The sequence below is a fragment of the Acomys minous genome (genome assembly GCF_964271855.1).
Source record: "Acomys minous genome assembly, chromosome: 2".
NCBI classification, from domain to species: Eukaryota; Metazoa; Chordata; class Mammalia; order Rodentia; family Muridae; genus Acomys; species Acomys minous.
Genome location: NC_140484.1, coordinates 127,293,775 through 127,321,064, shown reverse-complemented (window position 1 = coordinate 127,321,064; position 27,290 = coordinate 127,293,775). Strand labels below are relative to the sequence as shown.

The 27,290-nt window shown below is 37.9% G+C and overlaps 1 long non-coding RNA gene across 1 annotated transcript in view; it reads right to left on the bottom strand.

The window, feature by feature from the left end:
- Positions 1-27,075, bottom strand: part of LOC311592802 — a 1,166,031-nt gene extending 1,138,956 nt beyond the window's left edge. Inside the window, exon 1 of the long non-coding RNA XR_014777524.1 lies at positions 27,062-27,075. This is a non-coding gene — a long non-coding RNA (uncharacterized lncRNA). The remainder of the gene's footprint in view (positions 1-27,061) is intronic.
- Positions 27,076-27,290: the final 215 nt, after the last annotated feature.

Genomic DNA, 27,290 nt, shown 5'->3' with positions numbered 1-27,290 from the left:
AGATTTATCATTTGTGTTCTTCTAGTAATGCAATCATTTATAGTTTGAAATAGCAAATGAGGGCAGCTGACATGTAAATAATGCAGCTTAGCACCTTTGATCCCCTCCGGAGCAGTGTAAATTAATTCTGATAACGTGCCTAAATCAAATATGCATCGCGAGGATTATGAGATTGCCTTGAGGCATGGTGAAGGAACCGTTCGCTGCTGTTTGTAGTGGTCTAATGTTCACTTACAGGGATTTCACTCTGTGGTCTAGTTATATGTATCTGTTTGTACCTGTTGCAAACACCTGAGCTGTACACATAAAACAACAGCTAGATTTGCCTTTTCCTTTAACGTACACATGACGGTAGGAGGTATAATGATCAGTTAATATGCTCTTATTAATTGATAACGAGCAATCGTTTGTGAAGGAGAGATGTGTCATGGTAACAAACGTGAGGACGCTACCTGGTGGTGAGCTTCTCATTGTATTCAATGAATGGTTGAGCTACCTCATAAGGTGAGAAGTATGCTGAAGTCATTTGATGTTAATTACTGCTATTCATCAAAGGCTGGGTGTGCTTTGGTTTTGCTTAAATAAATAGGGAGAATGGGGAGAGCAACATGCCATGGTATAACTCATTGAGAAATTATTTAGTGCATCTTACAAAATTAGCTTTAGGGATTGGAGCCTATGTCTAGCCTTACATTACTCTCATGATAAGATGTGAGAAAGCAAAGTAGCCACTTCAATGGTAAAGACAGTAAGAGCCAGAGAGTGTTGTGTCTCACTTAGTTCACAGAACGACTGTGTGTGAAAGGTCAAATTCCAACTACCTCCTGATAAGATATTACATAGGTCAATGTTCACCTCTGAGAACATCTGGTCCTTAGCCAGCTCACTGAGTGTAGGAGTGGCTGAGGTGATAAGACTCAGAATGCGTGTTGTCTTGAATTTTCAGCATCTCATACCAGGATTCTTATCCTCCACTTCCTCCACCTCCTCCTCCTCCTCCTCTTCCTCTTTCTCCTCCTCCTCCTCCTCATTTTATTTCATGAACGCTTTGTGTCAGGAGCTTTTCAGATTTAGCATTATCCTGGATGATTGTTTCCAATTGTGCGATTGTATCTTCAAGTCCTGATATTCGTTCTTCCATTTCTTGCAATCTGTTAGATAAGGCCACCTCTGAGATGTTTGCTTTCTTTTCTGATGCTTCTCGATCGCGTTTTTCTTCCGTGCGTTCTTTTATGATTTCTTCCATTTTTATCTTCAGGTCTTGAACTGTTTTAATAATTTCCTTCATCTGGTTATTTGTGTTTTTCTGAAATTCTTCAAATGCCTCTTTATATGACTCTTTTAAGTCATCAGCCCTCTTGTTTGCTTCCTCCTGCATTTGTTTACAAAATTTATTTGATTCTTCCAATATCATCTTACTTACTAAGGATTTGAGGTGGTTTTCATGTATATCCATTGATGTTGGGTTCTCCAGGTTGTTTTCATTAGGATTGCTGGGATCTGGAGATGCCATCCTGTTTTGGGTTTTGTTAGCATTCTTTCGTTGTCCCCTTGTCATTTTGGTGAATCTAATGTTGGGAGGTGGTTTGTAGTGACCTTCCCTGTTTGGGAGTGGATAGTTGATGTCTGCTTATAGGTAGGGTGCCCTTACCTGTGGGGAACAGGGAGTACTTCCCTGGACCAGGCTGGTGATTCAGATTCTACTCCTGTAGATTTTTCTCAACACCTTAGGCTCCAGGCTGAGTCCCGCGAAGTAGGTTTCTTCTGTTTGGGCCTTTTCCCCTTACTGCTGTATCTCAAGTCAGCAGTATTGGGATCTAGAGTAAGGTCAGCACACAAGCTCTCTGGTTGTGTAGGTTGATCCCAGCTGTCTGTCTTTCCTGTTGCTTTGTAGCCAAGACCCCAGGTGGATCAGATCTTCTGGGTTGTAGCTGTCTTAGGAGCGTTCAGCCTTTCCCATGAATTTGGGAGTTCTTGCTGGGTCTGCAGGAGCTGACACAGCTAGGATCTGCCTACAGTTCTCAAAATCCAGCAGTCTGTGGTTCCATTCAAGTCCCTGGTCTCCTCAGAGAAGATCAGCTATGGTGCCTACTGGTCGGCGCCATCTTGGAATCCCTCTCCTCCTCCTCATTTTAATACTACAGGGAAGTAATTAAAAAATGAATATTTATTCTCCTTTAGGAAATGGAATTTAGTATCTCTGTAGGTTTTTCATTTCGTTTGTTTGTTTGCTTGCTTGTTTTTTGTTGTTGTCCTTTTAACCAATGGAATGGAAAATATTGCTCTAAACCTGCACCCTCCCCCCCACCCTAGACACAATACCAAAAGGCAAAAATTTCTAAATACTCATTGAATATCACCACTGGTAATATATTTTGCTCTAAACCTGCCTCCCATTCCAGACAGAATGCCAAAGGGCAAAATTTGCTAAATGCTCATTGAATATCACCATATATAATATTTCTTTCTGGTGTTTAGCATGGTTATACGAGTGAATAAATGCTTGAGACACTTTTTTTCTGATTGGAACTCCTATCTTTCTCTAGCTGTTTTTTGAGAAAATCGCCTTTTAGAAAATCACCCTGATGCTGATATAGCAGTGTTGGAGGGAGGGATGGAGAGAGAGGGAGGGGGAGGGGGGAAGGAGGGAGGGAGGGAGGGAGAGAGAGAGAGAGAGAGAGAGAGAGAGAGAGAGAGAGAGAGACAGAGACAGAGACAGAGAGAGAGACAGAGACAGAGAGAGAGACAGAGAGAGAGAGACAGAGAGACAGAGAGAGACAGAGACAGACAGAGAGAGAGAGAGAGAGAGAGAGAGAGAGAGAGAGAGAGAGAGAGAGAGAGGTTGTTAGACCATTTGATATTGCTGGGAAAAAATGCATGTGATAGTAGAACTTCATGAAGAAAACAGACTGATTTAGTTTGCAGTGCTGGGGATTTAAGGGTATGGTACAGGCATCAACTTGGACCTAGTGAGGATTTAATAGCAGATGGCAATATTATGCGCAATTGAGCAAGATCCCTTGCCAAACAGGAAGTAATACCGTCACTCAAGCCTTACAGTCCCTCCCAAAAGCACACTCTCAGTAGACAGGAGGACCTCCTTCTGTGTCATGAACTTCCCACCACCTCAACACTGTCACACTGCGATCCAAGTATGCACAATTAATTTGGGAATCCCAGTTGGGCTCTATCCAAATCACAGTACAGGGTTAGGTGTTGGGGAGATCCCACAGATTCAATTTTGAACACAGAGCCCAAAGCAACTGCTTTACCTAGCACCATATGTGATTTCTCAGAAAGAAACCTGGGGCCTCTCCACAAAGCATGGGAGCAGGACAGAGGATGGTAGCAGTGAACATACAATCATTACAAACTAAGAGATGCTGTATGGGGACTCCTGGAAATGATTTTCATCAGAAGAGTAAAAAGAGTGATTGGCAAGTGTGTGGTTTCCTTTTGTTCTATTTGATAGTACATGGGGACTTTGTTTTCCTTTTTTAAGAGCTCAGTGCTATGGAGTGCTGAATTCATCTATAAGTGGGTTAATGGGATTTTTAAAAGGTTATAAATTATCCCAATTAGCTTACAGAGGTCACTCTGCAGGATACACTAGGGTTTCAGAAAATATAATAAATCCATCAACATGTAGAAGACCCATAACAGGTTTTATCGACTTACGGAGGGTGAGTGATTGACTAACCCAGATTCACTGTAATTGGTAAAGCACTGAAGTTAGAGAAAGCCTGATGCATTCATGGAGCCGAATGTATTGGATGCACTGTAGCCCCAGAATATGAGAAGGATGTGGCCAAGTATGTGCAAGCAAACGGCATGTGGGCAATGTGAGGATCTATCCTGAAGCTGTTTGGGCTACTGTTAGCACATATATGAATTTGGAAATACATGCATGCATATATATATATATATATATATATATATATATATATATACATATACACACACACACAAACACACATATATATTTGTGTGTGTGTGTATGTACAAACACATATGATCTCTCTTCAGGATAATGCATTAAGTCCCTTTTATAGACCACATTGAGGACAGTGGAGAGTCACGTTTAACATTAAGAGCATATAGATAAGTAATAACTGCCATTTGCCATCATATTTACATATTATTCATTGTCACCTTAAGAGCAAAGTGCCATTCTTCCTATTTACAAATGAAAACAGAAAGAAAAGAAAACTGAGTCTAAATCATATTGTGTAACTTGCCCAAGGATGTAGGGACTTACAGCCAGTATATAGCATAGAACAATTACACAGAAACTTGGCTAGAAATTCTAGGTTACTACTCTGAATCCTGGTGCAGGTCCCAAAAGAATCTATACAGCATTGAGTCAAATAAATATAATAATATTAATGTGTATAGTGTAGCTCCTGTTTGAGTCAGTCTATTATTTACTCATCCTGACTATGACTCCCCTTGATGGGGAGGCCCGATGGCACTCAGAGGAAGTATAGCAGACTACGAAGAAGAAGAGACTTGATATCCTAGGATCATATTCAGGGGGCAGGAGGTCCCCCTCAGTTACAGTCATAGGGGAGGGGAATAGGGTGAAAGCAGGAGGGAGGGAGGAATGGGAGGATACATGGGATGGGATAACAATTGAGATGTAATATGAATGAATTAATAAAAAGTTATAATGCTAAAAGAAAAGAAATAAGGCTTATTCAAAATCTTTCAGGTGTCTGTGTCTTTTATTGATATGGTAATAGGTAAATAATAAAGCCACAAATTATATGCATTGATTGCTGTAATATATAAAAATATGGAGGCCACATAACCAATCTGGTATGAAAAGATTCGTTGTACAGAGGTGAAGAAAGAGAAAAGACAGAGAGAGAGAGAGAGAGAGAGAGAGAGAGAGAGAGAGAGAGAGAGAGAGACAGAGACAGAGACAGAGACAGAGACAGAGACAAAGACCAAGAGACGGAGATAGTGGGAGAGCCAAGGTGAAGGGAGAGCAACAGAGAGATAGAGAGATAGAGGGACAGAGGGAAGTAAGAGGGAGAGAAGTGAGAGAGAAACAGTGAGAGAGCAACCAGGAGAGATCAGGGAAAGAGATATGGGGGTAAGGGGGGAGCCCCAGGCACAGGAGGGGAGAGAAACCTAGGTAGAGAGAGAAAGGGGGGGGGAGTGAGTGAGAGAGAGAACACAGTGACCTGTCAGTCCTTTATATCCGGTGCACAATAGAAGCTTGTCTGGCACAACCTGGCAGTGGCAAGTGATGTCATCAAAGCTAAGTAACCTAGAGGCAGGCCAGCAGGAGTGACTATATGCTAATGTTAACAGTAAGCATTAATAACCTAAATATTTTCAACAACATTACCCTGATAATTAGGATTGGTAGTCATTTTGGCAATACCTAAAACCATGGGAGATTAGCATTTGAGTATGTCAGTAGTGTACTGTTTTGTCTATGTTAACTGAGGAGGGAAGTGTCAGCCAGGTGGGTGGCACTGCTGCCAATACAGGGTAACCCTAGCTTGCCTAAGAGGGGAGAAAGTGAACTGAGCAGCAGGATGTGTGCATTCCTTCGTTCTTTCTGATCTTGAGAGTAGCTATTATGTACCTAGGCATTCCAAATTCCCAACACCATGACTTCCTCACCATGACAGAGTGATGGTTAACATTGCAGGGCAAATGAGTACTCTATCATTTAAGTTTCTTTCATAGGCATTTTTTTTTATCACAGCAACAGGAAAAAAAAACCCTAAGGCTCCTATTGATGCTTGATATCTGCCTAATCAAACAACAGCACATTTTGAATGAAGTGTGGCATAAAAAGAAGGATTTTCATTAATGATTTTACTGGTTTACATGCTGAAATACGAATAGCATAGCTATTTTAGGATTCAATCAGATTAATTATTAAAATACATTTTGTCACTTTATTTTTACTGTCTTAAAGTCTATGTTCCTCAAAACATAATTTAAATATGTGGCTCATCCTTTTGAAAAATACTCTTCCACATCCTAACAATAATAGAGAAGAAAGGATACATTTTATATTGAAGGACTTGCTTTTTTCCCCCTAGAATGATGAGCAAGTTGTCACTGAATGGGTTTGGCATTCAGAGCCCCTTTGTTCATGGGCCAGTAGGAAGCAGGGGGCACATGGGCATGCATGGGAGCTGGCATGTAGTCACTCATGGGTATTCCGCTTTGTTTAGCATGGGTCTTATGAGGGGTGAGTTGCCTTCCCAGTGCATTAGTAACCTCCGTCCTTTTGTTTTGGTGTGTGTGTGTCCCATATACTCCTTTACCAAATAACGGTGTATGCATTCCTGTGATGCACTTGTCCATGTAGGCCACAGGCTGACAATGGGATGCCTTTCTCATTGTACCTGGCTGCTGGGAATCTGAACTCAGGACCTAATGTCCCCCAAACAAGTGCTGAGCCATTTCCCAATATTCCAGCACACAATTTGGATTAATCATTACTCGTTTTGATTAATTCTATCAACCACAAATTTCTCTAAAGAAAATTAAATTAATGAATCCATACAAGGTACCTAGCTCAGGGACTAGCTTGCTATATCTGTTCCATCAATGTCAATCCGTCTCTCGTGTTTCTCCTTCTAGGCCTGTGGCAGTTCCTAAAGGACATCAGGTCTGTCACCATAATAATATTATTTTCTTTTTTTCTGACACTATGGTTGATTATTTTCTAATCTCAGCTTTCTTTTCCACCATATTACATAGTAAATGATAAGAGCTCTGCTTTTACCAAGGTCAGCAGCTTGAGGCTCAATCTTTATCAAAGAGGAAAAATATCTCAAAGAAAATTCAATTTTTAAATATTTATTTGTTTACATAAACTCTTGCTTTTCAATTTAGCAAGCCAAACAGTAAAATTTTCTGAGCAAACTAAGTTAAACACGGCAATTTTTTGTTTGTTTTTTTTTTCAGCTAGCACAAGGATTTAAAATGTCAATATTGCTTTTACATTTATTGTTTCATCGGATGTCATTTTTAATTAAATTCTCCCATATCTGTCTTTTCATGGATAAAAATTAGACTATGGATAAGAGAGAGAGGAGAGAGAGAGAGAGAGAGAGAGAGAGAGAGAGAGAGAGAGAGAGAGAGAGAGAGAGAGAGAGAGAGAAGGGAAAGAGAGAGTTGTGCACATGTGGTGATCAGAGAACCACTTGAAGCAACTAGTTTCCTTCCACTGGTTTTGAAGTTTGTAGCTTCCAGTGTCTTGTCTAACACATCTCTCTGTTCTTCCTGGTCTATGAACCTGTGAAGAGGCTATGATGTAAAGCCTCCCTACCATAAGCAAAGGCACTCTACCTACTATGTTTTCTCTACCACAATTGACTAGGATCCAGTCACATGAGACGTGACCCTCCCCTCCATCTTCCCATAAGTTGATTCTATCAGATGTCTCACCATAGCTATACAAATAAGTATCCAATATAGGAAAATATTAGAGGCTGTTACGTGGGTTATTGTGATACATGTGTCTGGTCATGCTATTCTTATGCCCAAAGAATTAGTTTGTGGAAGAATACACAAGAGAATATCTTCAGACTGGAGGATCCATGGCTTGTAACAGTTCTTAATTGGTCCTTCTATTTAAAGTTTAGAAAACTAGGAATACCAGTAGAAAATCAGTGAGTATTACTTTATGCATGGGTGTCAGATGGGAACAAGTTCTCTGGGGGAACTGTACTGAGTCTGTTCCGGCACAGAATCTCATTATGGTCTGCCCCTACCCTGATAATGTGGAGAAGGCTGAACACATGTGAAATGGATGAACTTATATGGCAGAGGAAAATGAATACAATTTATCATCCATGCCCTCGCATGGTTCCTGCTTTCTCCTTTTACACCTGATTACGGTATGAATGTATACCACTGGGTGATCCAGAAACTTGTGAAAATTGGCCAGTTTGGCAATGAGAAGGGCATGTATGTGTTTAAAGTTTTGAAAAAGGGTTTTCATTGCTAATGACTAGTTCAAATATAAGTGAATGACAGATTTTTGTCCTGAGACGGGAGGAAAGATACCCAGGAGAAAACATGCCTAGATGTATCTGTGGGTGGACTGTAGCTTCTAACACGATCTAATAGTAAAACCATTAGTAATGTGGTAGGAAAATAAGAGTACAAAGACACAACAGACAATAAGCTTGAACGAGGTAAATAAGTACAGTTAGTGTCTCAATTGTTGTCACGGTTTTATGATTAAACACATATGTCTAAACTGCCAAATCACATATATATATTAACATTATGTCTCAATGCATATTTGTCATATCTCAACAAAGATGTTTTTAAAATTAAAAAAAAACAGTAGAACATTAACTTCTGCAATCCTGTAAGATTTAGGAAAGCTATCTATAACAGAACATACTTATAATCCTCTAATTCTTTTCTAGGATATGTTCAAGGTCAAGAGGGAGCTGACAAAACACATAACAGGTTAGATAATAAAACATTAATCCTTATTCTAAAATGTACGCATTTCATCAAAATGCAAATGGATGTTCCTAATTTCCACAGTGTTAGGTCAATATATTAACAGATGTGACATAATTTCAATTTAAATGAATGAATATTTGCTATTTCAGAAGGCAAAATAAATTATTAGGTGAGTTTTAAGTATATTATTACTAGTTATTAAATTTCTTGATGTTTGCTTCAGAAATTGCTATGAAATTGACTTAATTGCTTAATATCCAGAGATGTTTGTTACACACCTGTAGCTGATACCATGGTGTCCTCTGCATCATTTCTAATTGTATGGAATATGGTGACAGATGAGATGAAGGCGACTAAGTGAAAGAAAAACAAAAAACAAAAAACAAAAAAAACTAAAAATTTATTGTGTTGTTTAATTTGTTTCTTTTTGGTTAAAAAAGAACTTTTAATAAAATGCCAAGGCAATGAGAGTCAGCCCCAGTAAGCATAGTCACACTGGTGCCATCAGTGTTATGTGTCAATGTTATAACAGCCTCAAGTGATAAGCAAGACAGTTATCAGTCTTTAATTCATTGAAAAGTACCTCAGATTTCAGATTTTTGAAATTTTGCCATAAAACTTTAGTATATGTACCATACACACGTGAGAACAGCCTGGTCTTTCTGCACTTTGACTATATCTTGGCCTTGAGACCATAGCAGTATTTCCCTTCTTACACCACCACCCTTGGCTATCTTCCTGTTTCCACAACATAAAATTCTTGTTCCAGGATCATTCTGAGCCCTGGATTGTAATGTATGCACTTCTGTGTAGTTCTGGAGGTTCTGACGTATATTTTGTGGATTTAAATCACTTTGCCTAAAGACAGATATAATAGCATTTAGTACATTACTTTCCTTTCCTACAAGAGTATAAGCATTTTAATGAAAATATTAATATCTATTAATTATATATTTTTTTCCAAATTTCTGACTGTGAACCATGGTAAACTAAAGAAGATAGCTATTTGCTAGAAATTTAGGGGCTGGCAATCTCAGGTTTAATTGTTGTCTTTAATATTTCCCAGAAGGTTGTTTTGAATAAGTTACTTAATCCTTCATGATTTCTTCGTTGTTGTTGTTTTTTTTTTAAATGCATAAGAGCCAGGTGTAGTTGTGCATGCCTTTAATCCCAGCACTTGGGAGGCAGAGGCAGGCGGATCGCTGTGAGTTCGAGGCCAGCCTGGTCTACAAAGTGAGTCCAGGATGGCCAAGGCTACACAGAGAGACCCTGTCTCAAAAAAACAAACAAACAAAAATGTATAAAATAGATGGCATGGTATTTGGCTCACATTTGTATGGTAAGAGAAGATATCATAAAGAAATAGGTTATGTATGCTTGACTCATAATATATGTTTAGTAAATTATAATAGATGCTGATGATAGTTCTATGTTGCTATTATTGCTTTCATAGTGACAACTGAAAACTAGATTTAACAAATATACACTCATGAAGACTGTTCAGCCACTCTCTACTTGAAGATTTTCAGCAGAGACTATTACAGATATAGAATAATATTCCTCAAAGCAAACTGACCCTCACCTACATATTGGCTTGATCTGACAGACCTTGTCATAGTGTAAATGAGAGAACTGCAGCTGGGAAAAGCCATCCGCGTCTTCCGAAGCACCAAACCCATCGGAGATAATGAAAACATGCATCACTCGTGACCTTTAAGGCCAACTGTACTATTGAACATCACAGAACCATAATGGCTTTCCTAGTGTGTCAGAATAATTTCAACCCCTACCTACACTTAGTTCATCAAAAGGCTTCATGCTTATTGCTTCAATCTGCATTCAGCTATATGTCCTGTAAACCCGCATCCTTTTCCCAAAGCTGTCAGGACCCTAGGAAATTGTTGTACCTAACTGCCATGCTCACTAAGTAACAAAGACCCCAAGATATGAAAATCAAGCTTACTACACTATAGAAATTTTAAAAGAGAGAGAAGGGGAGTCATGTTAAAATAAACAGTTTCAAAGATTTCATGTAAAAAAAAAAAAAAAAAAGAGAGTCGATGCAATTTGCAACTTCATTTGTTCCAGTGACAAGCTGATAAAATGTTGGTGGTACAAAAGCATCAGGAAATCTGACATAAATTGAAAGTGACTACACATTCCATTATCCCAAACTCCCATAGTAATAGAAAATGATTGTTAAAGACAGTTTCTAATATGTCTGAGAAACATGGGGCTGTCTATGGGAAATAATACTGTCGGTTATCAGGAAAGATAAGCATTCAAAAGGGAGAGGAGACTGCAATGATTTGTGATCCCAGCTTTGAAAAAAACTTTCACTGAGTGATATTACAATGTATAAGGAAAACTGTTATTAATGGAATACATGTAAAACTTTCTAGAATATATAGGAAAGTGATACATAGGGTCGTGGGTCATTAACAGAAAATAAACAGCTCATGGACACTCAATAATTAAGCTTGCCAGGGAGGTTCCTATTTTTATAAAGGAATATCAAGCATACTTAAGTGACATTCTCCGCAGAAAAGAGGAATTGTTTGACTTGAAGTCTGAAAGAGTGACACATTAGAATTAAGTCTGAAGATCACTTGCTTGCCAGAACCCACATGGTGGCTCACACCATCCGGACATCCAATTCCAGTGTAGCAACAACATCCTTTTCTGTGGTGCTGCTTCTGTGGGTACTGCGTATACATGGAGTATATCCTGACATGCAGGCAAACATACTTACACATAAAACCATAGTAAATGCATGTTTAAAAAAAATAAAATGTGCTTCTACTATGTAGTCTTCAGCATCAGTTTTTATTTATTTTAAAGCAAAGCAGTGTAGTGCTAATGTCAGTTATCTTTTGTAAAAACTAGTTACACAATCCACAGAAAGAGCTAGAATTACATAATAACAGAGAGGAATGCTCATCCTTTTCCCCACTGGTATGGAGTCATTAACCTTGGAGAAACTAAAGATATTTCCCAGAGGCCACAGAATGGATAACTGGTAAAACAGAATTTTGATGTCTTCCATGATCACAATTGTTATATCATCAACTATTGTATTTTTTTCATTGCCAAATGCAATAATTTTCCAGTGTCCTTTATAATCTTGTGGTAATCTAGAGACTATGTCTAAATTCACTAATTTGTAAAATTCAGCCCCGCAACTCATTTCATTCCGAAACGTTGACTGAGAATACCGGAGATCCCAAGTATAGTTTTTAATGGTTACAATCCAGTAACCAGGATAACAACAGAGATGGTATTAGTTATGCTTTTTCAATTTCTGACAAGAGAAATCCAACCCAAATTAACTAAAGCAGCATGGAGAATTATCTGGCAGGAAACTAGTCATGCCAGGGATGTAGATGCTGCAGCATCAGAGCAGCTCTGGGGCTCTAGGAAATTGTCTCTGAAGTCTTTCTATCCAAGATGCTGGATTTACAGCTTTCAGCTTCATTCCTGTTTGGCAGCTGATTTCACTTTATCGGGATCCCTCAGGTGTTGATACTCATGGGCATCAGAACCCCTAGGCTATACGACTGTGCTCTGAAACAACAAAAGCTCCCTGAATCTTATCATAAGAAGCACTGTAAAAGGAACAGAATTGTCCAGGCAGGTTCACTTGCACACCCAGACAAATCATTGGTCAGGATGTTGGAACATTAAGTGATCTATGCCGAGAAAATAGGCATCACATGGGTATCTGGAAGATAAGAGCTGTGTTGAGGGTTTCACAAGAACTACTGGGTTTTTTTTTTTGAAAAGTCCCCCGAGGAAATGTGGGAGGAAATTGTTATAATTAGCAGGTTATGAGTGCATGCAGTATGGTCAGAACTAATCAATAACTCTGTGAAACACTGAGTTTCTGTTATATTATTTTTAACATTACACACATGCCTATGTTTTTAAACATTCACCATAATCATGAGGAATGTGTTGCATTTTTATTTTCAATAAATGTTAAATATGTTAAATTGCTCAAGATGACATATATGTCAGATTCAAATATATCTCTAAAATTTTGGTGTGAATATTAAACTAAAATGATCTTGTTATTTTAATGAAGCCACTGGACTAATTTGAAACAAGAGGTGGCATCACTGTGGTTAATTCTGCTAATTATTTTTTTCCATTAAGAAAAATATAATTCTTCTACCTAGGTCTTACAGCTGTTAGCAAAATAGGCATGGGACTTTTTAAAATTAACCATTCAATGTTTTATACTTTTATTCATCACAATGAAAGAGAGAGAGAGAGAGAGAGAGAGAGAGAGAGAGAGAGAGAGAGAGAGAGAGAGAGAGAGAAGGAGGGGGCACCTTAGAAACATATTTGACTTAATATTATTTTATCAGACTTGTTCATTGAATCCCCCCAACAACCACAGCCTGAATCAGCAATTATTTTTATCAGATAAGTAGACCACACTAAATGTTTCAAAATAGTTATTTAATTTTTGAGGTTACCTTGTATTTCTTCATATATTAGGCAATGACAAACTTAATGAGTGTAGGGTCCATGTAACACGTCTACTTTATTTATTGTTGAGTTATCAGTGCATAGCTAAGTGTTTAGCAGAACAACTAAACAATAAGTAATTGCTAATAAATAGATGGTTTGATTCACTGATATCCTAATATATAAACAATTTTATTTAACTCAGAATATGTTTGTTGTTATTTATGGACATTTCATTGAATTTAAATAAATACAAAAATGACATAGGAACAAATATTTGATATTTTCCTTACTTTTTATATTACCCCATGTGTCTTCATCTTACATTGCCTAACTTCCATTTTCTTGGTGTGTAAAGTCATACTCTTCTTTTAGTAAGTTTCATAATATTATATTATCAGTAAATTTTTTGAGCATCCTAATGGTAAGTACTTTGACCCTCAAGTTTCTATGATGCATTTTTTTATCATTGCCCTTATTATCTTTTACCATTATTATGACTTGAATACCCACACTTTGAACTATGAAATCCATCTTAGAATCTGTCTTTATTTCCCTCAAAATTAACATAATAAATGAATTGCATGCTTTATAATGATTTTCCTCCTAATATTATTTATTGGGAAATTTATCCATTGCGATTTCCCCCTACAAGTCTGGATAAAGGGCTCACATTATGGAGATAGTACCAACTCTGGTGTGAATCAAGTTTAGCTACATGGGAGATGACAATGTCAGATCCTGAGAAACATACAGTTTACCAAAGCAAAGGAGAATTTGTACAAATATTCAGGGTTATTTTGGTTAAAAAGGCAATTTAACTACAGGTAGAACATTATGATGGGCAGATCTGGCCTCAGGGGTTCTGCTCAAACTATGGCACCAGCCAATGGCAATATGTGCAGTAAACTTTGAACCCCTACCCAGATCTAGCCAATGGACAGGACATTCTTCACAGATTATTGAAGAGTGGGGACTGACTTTCACATGAACTCTGGTGCCCCATATTTGACCATGTCCCCTTAATGAGGAGGCCTGGTGGCTCTCAGGGGAAGGATAGCAGGCTAGCAAGAAGAGACTTTATACCCTATGATCATATACAGGGGGAAGAGGTCCCCCTCAGTTACAGTCATAGAGGAGAGGAATAGGGTGAAAGTGGGATGGAGGGAGGAATGGGATGATAGAAGGGATGGGAATTAATAAATAAATAATTTTTAAAAGGCAGTTTAAAATGGTGTGATGGCACATGCCTTTACTCCCAGCACTTGGGAGGTGGATTCCTGTGAGTTCAAGGCCAGCCTGGTCTACAAAGTTAGTCTAGGACAGCCAAGGCTACACAGAAAATTCCTGTCCTTGAAAAAGAATGAGAGAGAAACAGTAACATATATTTTTACATTGTGAAAACAGGAAAAGGGAATAATGAGAAAAAGAAAGGGTTAAATAAAGTTGTTAATATGGCATAGGTAATATGGCAAGATAAAACTTACATTGAAAAAATTTGAAAAATGCCATAGAATTTAAAAATAAATTACATATTATATAAAATTATATATGGAGTTACCTTATAAGGGAATAAAATGTTTCTCCCATACATAATGAGATAACAGGTTTATAAAAATCCTCAGTGCCTGATATGTATTATTTTTCTTTTGAGACATTAGACCGTGGATTAAGAAAGATTCTTTACCCAATGTCAAAGACCCTCTACCCAAATTGATTTCATAATTGATCTTGGTTACCCTCCATGACTTGATGCTGTGACCTTATTGTTGAAAATGACATATATATGAATCATGGGGCATGAAAACATATCAAGCTAGTACCAACCTGATAGCATCATTCCAAATGTTTAGTTTTCATAGGGTTAGATGATTTTTATTTGCAAACTAGAAAAAGGGGTATCTAAAAATGTTACTTAGCTCTGATTTCTGCAAACTATAATAATTCCCTGAAAAGATAAATACATGGGTACAATAGTGGCAAAATGTTATAGAGGTGAAAAAAAATCACGTTCCGCTTCGATTTAAAGTCTAGTCCACAGGACCTAACATTTTCTACGTAATATTAACTGAATCCCAAACCATTACTAATTGGGTCATAGCTCATAAGGGAGAATCTTCTAGTATTAATCTGATAGATGGAAATGTTAACTATTCTTAGTTTTAAACCATAGATTAGTACATCTCTCGGTCTTCATTAGACAAATGTCTTTTTTGTGGTTAATGTGATTAATACAAAGACTCACAGTTGGTTAACATGCAGATGATAAAAGACTTTTGAGTATTCAGTATAAGATAAGGAGCCATCTATATCACCTACCCCACCCCGCAAGTCTCAGGGATGATTGTATAGGAAGAGTCAGAAAAACTGGAAGAACAAGAAGAGATGGACATCTGTAAAGAAACAGTATTTTCTGAATGAGATCTAGGTGTTGAGCACATTGAATTCATGGCAGAGGTGACTGGTAAGTGCACGCACAACACCCACACAAGATCAAGCCATGCAAAATCCCGGCTTTGAGAGTGGAGAGGTTCATGAAGCCCCATGCCTTCTTGAGAAACTATTGACAATTGATGGCTATTGGAGGAAAGAGAGCCAATTCTTCAGGTACATGGCCCCTGAGTGGCTGTCCATTAAACAGTAGATGGTTCTATACACGTATATTTACAGACAACACAAAATGGATCCTGTGCATTTACCAAAAACAAGACAAAAAGTACATTAACTTGGGAGTAAAAGGTGGCAGGAGGGAATGGTAAGAATTGTGGATAGAAAGTGGAGATTTCATCAAAATACAGTGTGTGTGTGTGTGTGTGTGTGTGTGTGTGTGTGTGTGTGTGTTGTGTGTGTGTTGCGTGTGTGTGAAATTTTCAATTAAAAAGATTTTCAAATTATGCAAGTAATTGCTGCAGGGATGTATGTTGTATTGTGAATTTCCCTGAGAGATATACTGTTAATCTTACCTTTCACATTGTTTTAAAACAAACTCTCAAATTATTTTTGTGATTTTTTTAAGCCATTGATCATTTCTTCTGTCTGCTAAATCTCTTGCTTGACATTTAGCAAATTACAGTAACTCCATGGTACATAAAACAGGACTTCACAACTAGACTCTGCCTCAAACAAACAAACAAAAAAGTAAAATCAAAATTGATAAGACATGATGAAGAAAAGACACATTTTTCTAATAAAAGGCCTATTTGAATATGCAAAGTAAATAATTTCATTAAATATTTCTTATATATTGGAATGCATCAACCATTCTAATAATAATCCATGTTCATAATAACTTGCATTGTTTCATTTACTTGTGAAAAAATGGCTGGGTGAGTTTGGGAAGTTCTCACATACATATTTTCATCTGTAGGTCAATTTCATTGTAATTATACAGAATGCTAGATGATAAATATGTATCTAATGGACAAATGTTGAATTTTATTGAGTTAAGAATAAAAGGTATAGTTCTTAAATACCTTCTCTAATTTCATTCAAGTTATATCCCTTTCTTGAGTTTTAAGGACCCTAGAATTTAACTAGTCTATCCAAAGTTGTCAAATTATGAACATTATAACCACAATTGGAATGCAAAACATGAAGAAATATTTATTTAAAAAAAAGTATAGAAACAACTAGATAGGATCCAAAAGTACTGAAAAGGTATATAACAAAATGTGACAAATGGGTACATTTATTTTTTATTTCTGTTAATGTTGGAGAATACAATATAAGTTGAATAAGAATATTTCCAAATCATGAATCATAGTTAATGTCAAGTACATTAATTCCCATGACCAGTTTTTATCTGCCTAATCACCTAAATAAAAAGACATGCATGGTTATATATAACTGGGCTCATCACTAATAATATGTTCAATGGGTTAGAGACATTTCTTATTGTTTAGAAAACATTGCTGATAACACTGAAGCCCCTCTGGACTTTGAGGGAGTAGGGAAAAAATTAATGGAATAAGTGCATCTTCTTCAACTGAGGCCAGACAAGGCAGTCCAGCTATGGTAAAGGGACCCAAAGGCAGACAACAGAGTCAGAGACAGTAGCTACCCGTGTTGTAAGGGGACCCATATGATGATCATGCTGCATATCTGTTACATATGTGTAGGGACTCTAGGTCTGGCTCATGTAAGCCCTTTAGTTGATGGTTCAGTCTCTGTGAACTTCCATGGGCTCAGGTTAGTTTACTCTGTAGGTCTTCTTGTGGTGACCTTGACTCCTCTGGCTCCCTCAACCCTTCCTTCCACTGTCCCTCAAAAGCCCCGGAGCTTGGTCTATTCCTCTCTGTGGGTCTCTGCACCTGTCGTCATGAGCTGAGGTGCAAAAGTGGATTGGGACCCCTGAAGGGCCTCCCCTTCTCTAAGAAGAAGGAGAGGGAAGAAATGGGAGGAAGTGTGTGAGGGCAGGACTGGGAAGAGGAAGGAGAACGGGATCTGGCTGTAAAGTGATCAAATACATAAAATTAAATTTAAAAATCTTAATGGAGTTGTGAAAACAAATTTCAGACTTTAGGGGAAAAAAAAAACACAATCCAAACAAAGATTTTAGAATTACCAGACAGAGGTATCATGATCCAATTCCTCTGAATAACCGCCTTTGTCGAGCATCCTTCAAGTATCTGAGGCTGTCAGGGCATTTTTTTCAGCTGCGCTAGGGAAAGCTAAGCCCATCTGCATCCGCAACAGGTTTGTGCTGGGGAATTACTAACAGAAGCAAGGATATTTATAGAACTGGCGTCTCAGAAGCACATGCAGATAAAAGTTTCCCTCTCTTCTTTCTGCAATCAGGGAAGCCCAAGGCATTTTCAGAGAAGCTGCTCTGGGCAGATCCTAAGGGCGTGTCTTACAACTGATGCAACTACTACAAGGGTTGAGTGGGAGGTGGTGAAATAGGAGACGAGAGATTGCTCTACCACAGGCTTGCTTTAACTCTCCCTCCGTCAGGATCCACCTAGTCAACAGCATTATAAATATCAACCCTTCCGACCCCTAGCCTTTGGTCTACAGACCCAGAATAAGGGCCCCCAAGGATGCTTAGTAACCAGAAAACCTGGACCTGAGGCTCAGCCATCCCCCTTTGTGAAAACAGGAAAAGTTTTCCCGTTCTGGACCATACAGAGCTGTTCATCTAGAGAACCAGTTTCTGATATCTGGAGAGAGAGCAAAGCTTATCTCAGGCATACCATCGCATCTGAAATGCGCTTTGGCACCCACTTTCACTCTGCTGCTATACACATGAGTGGGACCTCTATGAAATGCCCAGGCCTTCCAGGAGTGTGTGACACCAGGCACATCTTCAGTGCCCGTGCTTCATTTTGCTGCTTCTCAAAATGGGAGAACATGACTCACTGAGCATGGGCAAGAACTTGAGCTGGTGACTACACGGAGCCTTCACCTCTTCATTCTAGTGACAGCACCAAAAGAGAAGCATAAATACCCAGCCAGGCACAAAATACTTTGGTCCACAAACGTGTCCTGCCTTCAAGATACGTTCCTGCAATGGTGGCAGGTTTGTTGTTGTTGTTGTTGTTGTTGTTGTTGTTGTTGTTGTTGTTGTTGTTGTTTAGAACAGTATCATTTGGTTTCGTCTTAGGTCCCTGGGCTATCTATTATTCGGTTCTTGGTCAACCAAGCCATGTCAAGTTCCATCTTGTGGAGTAGGCCTTAAGTCACATCAGATATTGGTTGGTTTCTTGCTGAAATTTTGCCATAGAGAATTATTTTTAATTATCATTCCTGTAAAATCATAAATAAATATCATATTTGCAGAGCCACATTTGGATTTTATTAAGGAGGTGTCCTAAACTTTTTCCATTTAAGACATTTTTGGACATATGTCTATATTCCCAGGCACCTCTCCTTTACGCTGCTTTCCCCAACTATTGTTTGTTTGTTTGTTTATTTGTTTGTTTTGATTTTGAGCCACGGATTCTCTGTGTATCCTTGGCTGTCCTTGAACTCACAGAGATCTGCCTGTCTCTGCCTCCCTGAGTGCTGGAAGTACAGGCATGTGCCACCCCAGCCGGCCCTCTTTCCCTTCTTAAACCAATGAAATCTACATCTAGTCTTCTCTACTCTTTACCACAGATAAGGTAGAAACAAAACTTTTTCATTAAAACAACAGGGACACTGAGAGTGCTCCCTCACCTTTGTCTCTCTCTCTCCCTCTCTCTTTCCTTCCCCTTCTCTCTCATACAGACACACACACACACACACACACACACACACACACACACACACACACGCACACTCCTCTCCTTTCCTTTTTCTGCTTCATTCCTTCTCCTAATTCCATGTGTGTGTCTCTCTCATTTCCTATTCTGTGATGATAACCTATAGCCCTAAATAAAGTTATAACACACAAGTGACTGAATAGCAACTTTACTCTGGGGAAATGACATCAGTTTACTGAGTGATCTCAAAACAAGCCAGGGTTTAAGGTACTAAGTTATCTTAATCTTGAATTTGCTTCAGGCCTCAGAAGCTTCCAGAGACAACTTTGGGGATGGAGGGTCTTTGTCAGCCTAGATGCATGTGACAATAATAATCCCGGTGGTGGCTGTGGCTATATAGTAGTAGTTGTCTTTCCTGTGTTTAGTGTTTACTATATGTCAATATTATTTACCCACCTTAGAGGTATAAGCTTATTTAATGACTCTTGTTTTGTACTTCTCTTTAGCTGCACAACAAAGGACTTGAGACAACTTTGGACCTGGCTTGGTGACCCAGCCCTTTAATCACATAAGAATGTTGTGAAGCAACAGAAATCGCTGGAACTGATGTGGTGGCACATCCCCTGCCTACCACCATTCAAGATGCAAAGAAGGGACTCTGTGAGTCCTAGGCTTGCCTGGTAAACATGGTGAATTCCATACCACCCAAAGCCACATAGTGAATCTCTGTCTGAAGAACAAACCAAGAAACACAAAGCATATAAAAATAACATAATTGGAAATAAATACTAAAGGGGAGAATTCTATGTTTTCAAACTTCTTCACAGAGGAGGGAAAAAAAGGTGCTAAAATGGTTTATATAACTGAGGGTATGAAGGTGAGAATTTTCAGAGGGAAATATTGTATCTCAAGGTTTACCGTATTGCTTAAATAAGAGATGGTGCTGTTGGCTACTCCCTTTACTTCTCTGTCAGAGAGATGGGCATGGTGCACATGAAGTGGACTGCTCTCCAAAGCAGATGACACATTGCACTCTGCCCTCAGTGTACCCTGACACTTGTCTATGTGTTCCTTAGAGATTTCTCTAAACATATCTAGGAGAAAATATAAAAAATAAGTCTGCTTCCTACAAAGCATCATGTTACTAAACTCAGTTCCTAAGAGATGACATAAAACTTCTAAATTGTGTCACATGGTTTTGTGTCAGGCCACTACTGCTCTATCCTTCTGTCACTACTTCTCCTCAGTATTTTGTCACCATTATCTGCCATCTCCATTTCCTCATCTGCCTTGTGTAACAGGTCTATATTACAGTAATCTGGCATATTTATTTATTTTCTATGTTGTAATAGTCTTACATACTGTATTACATAGGTACTATTAATAATTACTAAATAATAATTTTGTATTCAAGTGAAAATTCCAAGTAAATTGTCTGGAAACTCAAAATATTATACTGAAGAAAACTTATACATGGTTTACATAGACGACAAATGTTAGTCAAATGTCTTCATGGTCATTTTCGTTGCTTTTCCCTTAAATAATTTTCATTCCTTCTAACAAGAGCACAGTGATATTTTTCCTTTGAATAATCTCTTTGCCATCCTTGTATTTCAGAATATCCAGAGGCATTTTATTTTTTCAAAACTCTGAAGCGTGTTCAAAAGTATGTTATTTATAGACTAATTGGCATAGCCACGTAAGTGCAATGGTGGCGGCTCAACTTCTCAGCGCAGTCTTATTTGGTTCATCATAATTTGACAAGTTGGCATGTTTTAGGTTAATGAGAAAATTTATTTTCAGTGACATACCAGGCGTTTAGGAGAGCAAGACACACTAATAAGGAATCACATCTTACACACACTGCACAATCTTTGAATCTTTTCCTTCGAAAATTAGGTGCATAGTTTGCTTTAATTCTAGATAAGAATAAAAGGAGGATGCAGATTTTCATTATAAATTTTTTATTATACATAATTTCACACATGAATACACTAGAATACTTAACAGACTATCAGATGTTTCCATTATTACAGGCTCATGAGGAATATGACAGCTACAAATTCAGGCTGACCCAAATGTATTAAGAAGCGTTTTTCCATTGCCTTGTAGGAAAGTATAAAACAGAATTTAAATATCTTTCCAAAAATAACCGTTTACAGCCATACCAGGAAAATGTCATGTGTCCTCGAAAACATCATTTTAGAATAAGCTACCAATTCTGAATACCAAGCTACAGCTCATTCCTAAAGGCATTTAAGTAAAGAAGCAAATAGCCTTTCATTTAGGCCCACAGGGAGGCGAAAAATTAACACATGAACATTTACTAACTAAATATTCACTGATGTGTAGTGGGAAGAAGCTGGTGCGTTTCCAGGAGGGTCAAGGTTAGTGCATTATATGGCTGAGAAACTCTGAAGCGTAGGCTATTGCAAATGGATGCTATCAAACACAGGCATTCTGTTCGTGTTAAGCAAACTATGCGTGCTTTTAGTAAATAAGGTCTTCGTGTCAACATCGGTTGTTCCATATGGATCAGAAAGAGCAAGATATAGCATGAGGCCTGGTCATTTTCCCACTGACATTATCCTAATCTCTTGGAATATATGTTAATGGTCCTGCTTGCCATCTGCTCAGTATGCAGATAAAATTGAATCAAAACTAGGAGCAAAGAAAGAGATCTGAGATGGCTGTGATGAAGAATCTGAACACAAAGCAAAAATAAGTTAGTGTTTGTAGTCTGCCTCACTGCTTTTTTTTTTATCCATTTAAATGCATTACCTTACCGATTCCAATCATGGCTTCGCACTAGACGGACACATACAGATTATCACAACAGCCTGTACGTACTTAGGCTGCGTGCCTGTGTTCTGGTTTAGTAGGTGAAGGGATGCTATCTTTAAGTAGCTTCTTGGATATTTTTACTGGTATACGGACTGAAGTGCATGGAGTATCTACCTTATTTTTGTGAAGTATTTCTTAGAAGTAGGCTTTATTCATTTCTACTGGACTTTCCTTCTTTTTTTTTTTTTTTCTTCACAATGCCTCTCCTGGGGAACCTCCTTTTGAATCCTTCCCTAATCACATTGTCATACAAATTGCAAACAAATACATTGTACATACATTTAAGTTGCCATATCATGGTGGTAAATAGCTTTTCATTTCTGCTGCATATACAGTTCTCTGTTCAAGTTGCTTTTGAGCGCCTTAAAGGCATAGAGTCTATAAGCAACTTTAAGTCTTAAAAAGTTATAACATTATCCTTTTATCCAGACACATAGGAGTAGCATCATTAGCAACATTAATAATGCATTTGCTTAAGGTTCAACTACCAAAATTGAATCAAGATCAGGTTAACAAACTGAATAGTCCTATCACACCTGGGAAAATAGAGGCCGTCACCAAGAATCATTGCTTTCCAAATCCTATAATCATGAACTGATTTAATCTTCCTAATACTAAGTGAAATAGATTGTTATTTTTTATACTTACAGATGAGGAAACTAGGGCATACAGAACGTAAGTTAATTAATGCCATTCTGCCTAGGGAATGAATGCATTAATACCATGCCTGTATGGAGGAGAATGTGCCTGATTAAGAGGATAGAAGAGTGAAATGTTTTTAATCACATTAGTCTTTTAATGGTGACCAGATATCTTGTTGTTTAGGTTGTTGCCTTTACCACTACCACACTGAAAATGATGTGGAGAATTTCAATTATTATGTGTATGTGCATGCACATGGAGATGTGATATTTATATGTATATATGTGTGTATATATGCATAAATATATACATACACACACACACACACACACACACACACACACATATATATATATATATATATATATATATATATATATATATATATCTCACATGTGTTTGTATCTGTGTGTGAAAGTGTGCTGGTGTGTGCAGGCCCATGCTTATGTGGAGGACAGATATTTGTTTCATTATTTATTCCCCAATTGCACTTTCACTTTATTTTGTAAGAAAGTGTTTCTCAAAGAACTTGATGACTCCGACTTGCCAAATTGTCTAAACAACAAGCTCGTCAAATCTTATGTGGGTCTAAACAAAGGGAGAGGGCTTACAAACATGTTCTGCCTAGCCTAGGGCTTAGGTAGGTATTGAAAATCAAACTAGAACCCTTATCTGTGTGCAGGGATAGTTTTATGCCCTGCGCCATCTTCTGAGGTCCCGAAGGATCCTTCCAGTATCCATCACTGGATATGATGTATCTTCTACATAGATAAATGTATACTAAATGGCAGAGCCAGAGGTGTGAGTTGAGTCATTGCCCTGTGTGTGCTTTCAATCCAAAACAGATGATGTAAGCCAGATTGCTAACATCTGTTGACATACTGATTTGCTACTAAAAAAAAATAATAATAATGGAGTGCATTTGTTCAATCTCCAGATTACTTAAAAATAAGGAGCAATGGGAGTTATTAAATTGGGCGATCTAGGTTCTAAGTAGCATTTATATACTTTTTTTTTCCTGGATGCCTTCTTTAAAATTAAATTTTTAATAACCTTTAAGCCTTGCAGCCTTGAGGGAATAATTTCTTTCACAGTAGTTCAAAGGTTTAATTTCACAGTAAAGCTTTTGAAATATGGTATTATCCTCTTTGTTCTAGAAAATTACTGTTTAAAAAAATCATATTTCAAAGTAATGATTGTAATGAGAAAAAGATATGAAGCCCAACTTCAAAAGAAAAAACTGATAACCTCGTGTGTGATGTCCTCTGGTGGGCCCTTCCCTTGCGGTTTCTAATTTGTAACAGTTTGAAAAACCTTTGGGATTGTAAAGTCTCTGTTCAGTGATACAGCTCCAGCTTAGGTCTAGGAACTGGGAGAGCAGTTGACAGAGACATAAAGGACGCTATTAACTTTCTTATATAAACACAGCACACTATGCCTTCACTCCTGCTGCGCGTGTGTTTCTTGCAATGCTATTTCCAAATTTTATCTGGGGAGTCCTGGAGTCATTTCCTCAGAATTTAAGTTGTGCATGCAACTTGCAGTGGAGATGGTAGAAATGGCTCACGTTTGGGGTCAGGGAGAAGGCTCAACAGTTTAGAGTTCTTGTTGCTCTTGAAGAAGATCCAGGTTCAATTCCCAGAAACACAAAGAGGCTAACAACCATCTGTTACTCCAGTTTGAGGAGATCCGACATCCTCTTACACTGTGGCAGGCATACAACATGAATGGTCATACACATACAGGCAGAACATTCATACAAATAAAATAAATTAATCCTTAACAAGAAAAATAAATGGCTTGTGTGTAGACATACTCAACAGGGAAACAGGGAAAAAAAATGGACAGATACTGAGGTCCAAGATGTTGCTAGGGAGCATTTTTGGATTTAGATAAGTATCAGAGTCCTTAATCTTCACAGCAGTGCACTGAGGTTCGGAAGTTAGCAGCATATTAGTGATGTGAAGCTTCTAATTTCTCAAAAGGTTATTCTCATCCCTGTAGTGTGACAACTTTCAGAAAAAAAAATCTCCCCATGGCAACTTCCATCTGTAAATATATGGGATAACCTTCTTTGCGTGATAAGAGTATGTTAAGGTACATTTAAACTCACAAGGCATTAAAAGGATGGATTGAAGGAAAACGAGATTCATGAGAAAAATGAAAAAGAGACCGAGACGCATGCATGTTACAGCTCGAGCTACACAGATCTAAGAAAAGTCATTGAAATCCCACTAGCATTTCTGCACAAGAGAATTGGGTGAACAATTATGTTAGTAATACACTAAAGTAATAAAGGCAGTAAGAATGTAAGCAAGCTTTTAGAACTCTACCCTGCCAAGCTGCAAACCAACATAAGGGCTACCTTCGCAGTGTCGGTGTAAATGTGTGATTGTTGATCTTTAAAGCCTTCCAACGTGTGGTTCTTCCTCATTCAAAAGATCTATTTAGATACTCCCCACACAACTACCAAACCTCTAGTGCTAGGATTATAGTCTATTCACCAGAATATTTTTTTTCATGTGTGTTGAGCTTTAAATTCATATTTCTATTTATGCATTCTTTGTTTGTTTTGGCTTGTGGGTTTTCCTTTTGAAAGAAATATCATGAAGTTAGAGATATATGGAGTAGGGGAGTATCTGAGAGGGGTTGGGGAAGAGAAAGAATGGGATTGATATTTAATCAATGAAAATAGACTTGATACCCTATGAGCATATGCAGGGGGAGGAGGTCCCCCTCAGGAACAGTCATAAGGGAGGGGAGTAAGGGGAAAATGGGAGGGAGAGGAGAATGGGAGGATACAAGGGATGGGATAACCATTGAGATGTAACAAGAATAAATTAATAAAAAAAAGACTAAAAAATTTAAAAATATGTAATGTGAATCATCTACATCCTGATATACAATTTAATAAGATAGTATGAAATAGTGGGTTTTTTCCTCATTATCTTCAAGAGATTTATTTATTTATTCTAAGAGAGGGCTAGGGATATATCCAGTCTTGTTTTGAAATACATGTATAAAACTCACAATCTTCCCACTTTACCCTTCTGACTGCTTGAAGTATAGGTGTATGCCACAATCCCGATTCTACAATTCATTTTCTGATATGTTCAGAAATGATTTACACTTTAAATTTGGCATATAGTCTATATTTAGCTTTAAGTTATAAGATTCTATTGTGAGATGCCTATTTTTTTTTCTTGTTGGCTTATAACAAACATTCCTTTGGAGGAAATATCTTTGCAGGTCTGAGAACTGGGATGCCTGAACTGATATATTTCTTTCTTGGTCTGCTTACTTTAGCTTCCTAGATGGTTTCTTATTTCTGAACTAAGAGTCCCTATTTGATGGATTTAAGACAATGCTTGGGAGCTTCATGAACCATGATTTCAAGTGAGTATAATAAAATACCCCAGTAGAAAAGGACGACACTATGTCCCATTTCCTTCCCAGGGATCACTTGTACTTTCTTGTGTTCCTTGTATATTTAATAATAAAATTATAATTATTTTATACTATTCCCTGGGGTTTTCTAAGTTTTGCTAGAAGTTTTTCATCTGGCAGCAGTTGGGTGGGAAGAAGTGCAAGTATCCAGGCCGTCTCCTTTGCTTCTGAACCTAAACAAGGCAGTACGGTTTTAGGGATGTTTTTGAAGTCTAAATTCAGAGATTGACAGAACTGTCTGGTGTTGAAACAGTGCATGCAAATTGTTTAGATAACCCTAACACTCCTAAGAAGTCTTTGCCTTGCCCTCACCAAAGGCTCATGACCAACCTGAAATTCTCACCTTGTCACTCAGAATATGTGCAGTCTTCCTTAGCTTCATTTTCCTTCCCATAAAACAAACAAAAAACGTTCAAATGATCATTGTTAGAAAGACTAAGTTAGTACTTGTAAACATAATACTTTTCTCAATAGCAGACATATGTTACCTGATGAACCCTCCAGTTTCAATTTCATTTCCTTCTTTTCATATGCTTCTATATAAGTCTTAAACTAGGCTTGGTTAATAGCCCAGGAAAACTCTTAGTACTTAGGACATTCCTGAAATTGCACATATTCAAAAATGGACGTAAAAGATAAAATTTTAAATAAAATCACACATCTTATATGTAATGTCATATATATGCATGGAAACAAGGAAGAAAGAAGACTGGGAAGGAGAGGGGGATGAATGGAGGGAGAAAGGGAGGCAATAAAGGACTGACTAAGGCCATAAAGTATGGAGTAGCTGTATATTCAGTCTGTGGTTCAGCAAGCTTATTTTTTCCTGGTGTAGTATACAGTGCATGGCTAGTCATCTGTCAGAGATAGTGTCTGGGTTTGAAGTTTGGAAAATACAGTCACTATTATAGAGCATATTGCAATTAAGATGCAGGAAATAGGAGAAGAAAGGACATTGAATTCATTAACATTTACAGCATATTAGGTACAGGGCCTGTTATCCAGGGGCAAGAGACAGAGAGAGAAGGGAGAATTGGTAGGATGTTAGCTTCCAATGAGGAGGTGGGGGTGCCTTTAAGGGTTACCTCCACATGTCTAAGGACAGAGAAAGAAAATAAGAGCTTCTCTGATAAAGCAGGTCTGCTAGCCAGCCTCTGCCTGTTTTGCAATTTTCAGTACACAGTTCCACTTTCACACTTCAATAATTCATTCTCTAAGCACTTAGAATCCAGAAAACTGCTTTTC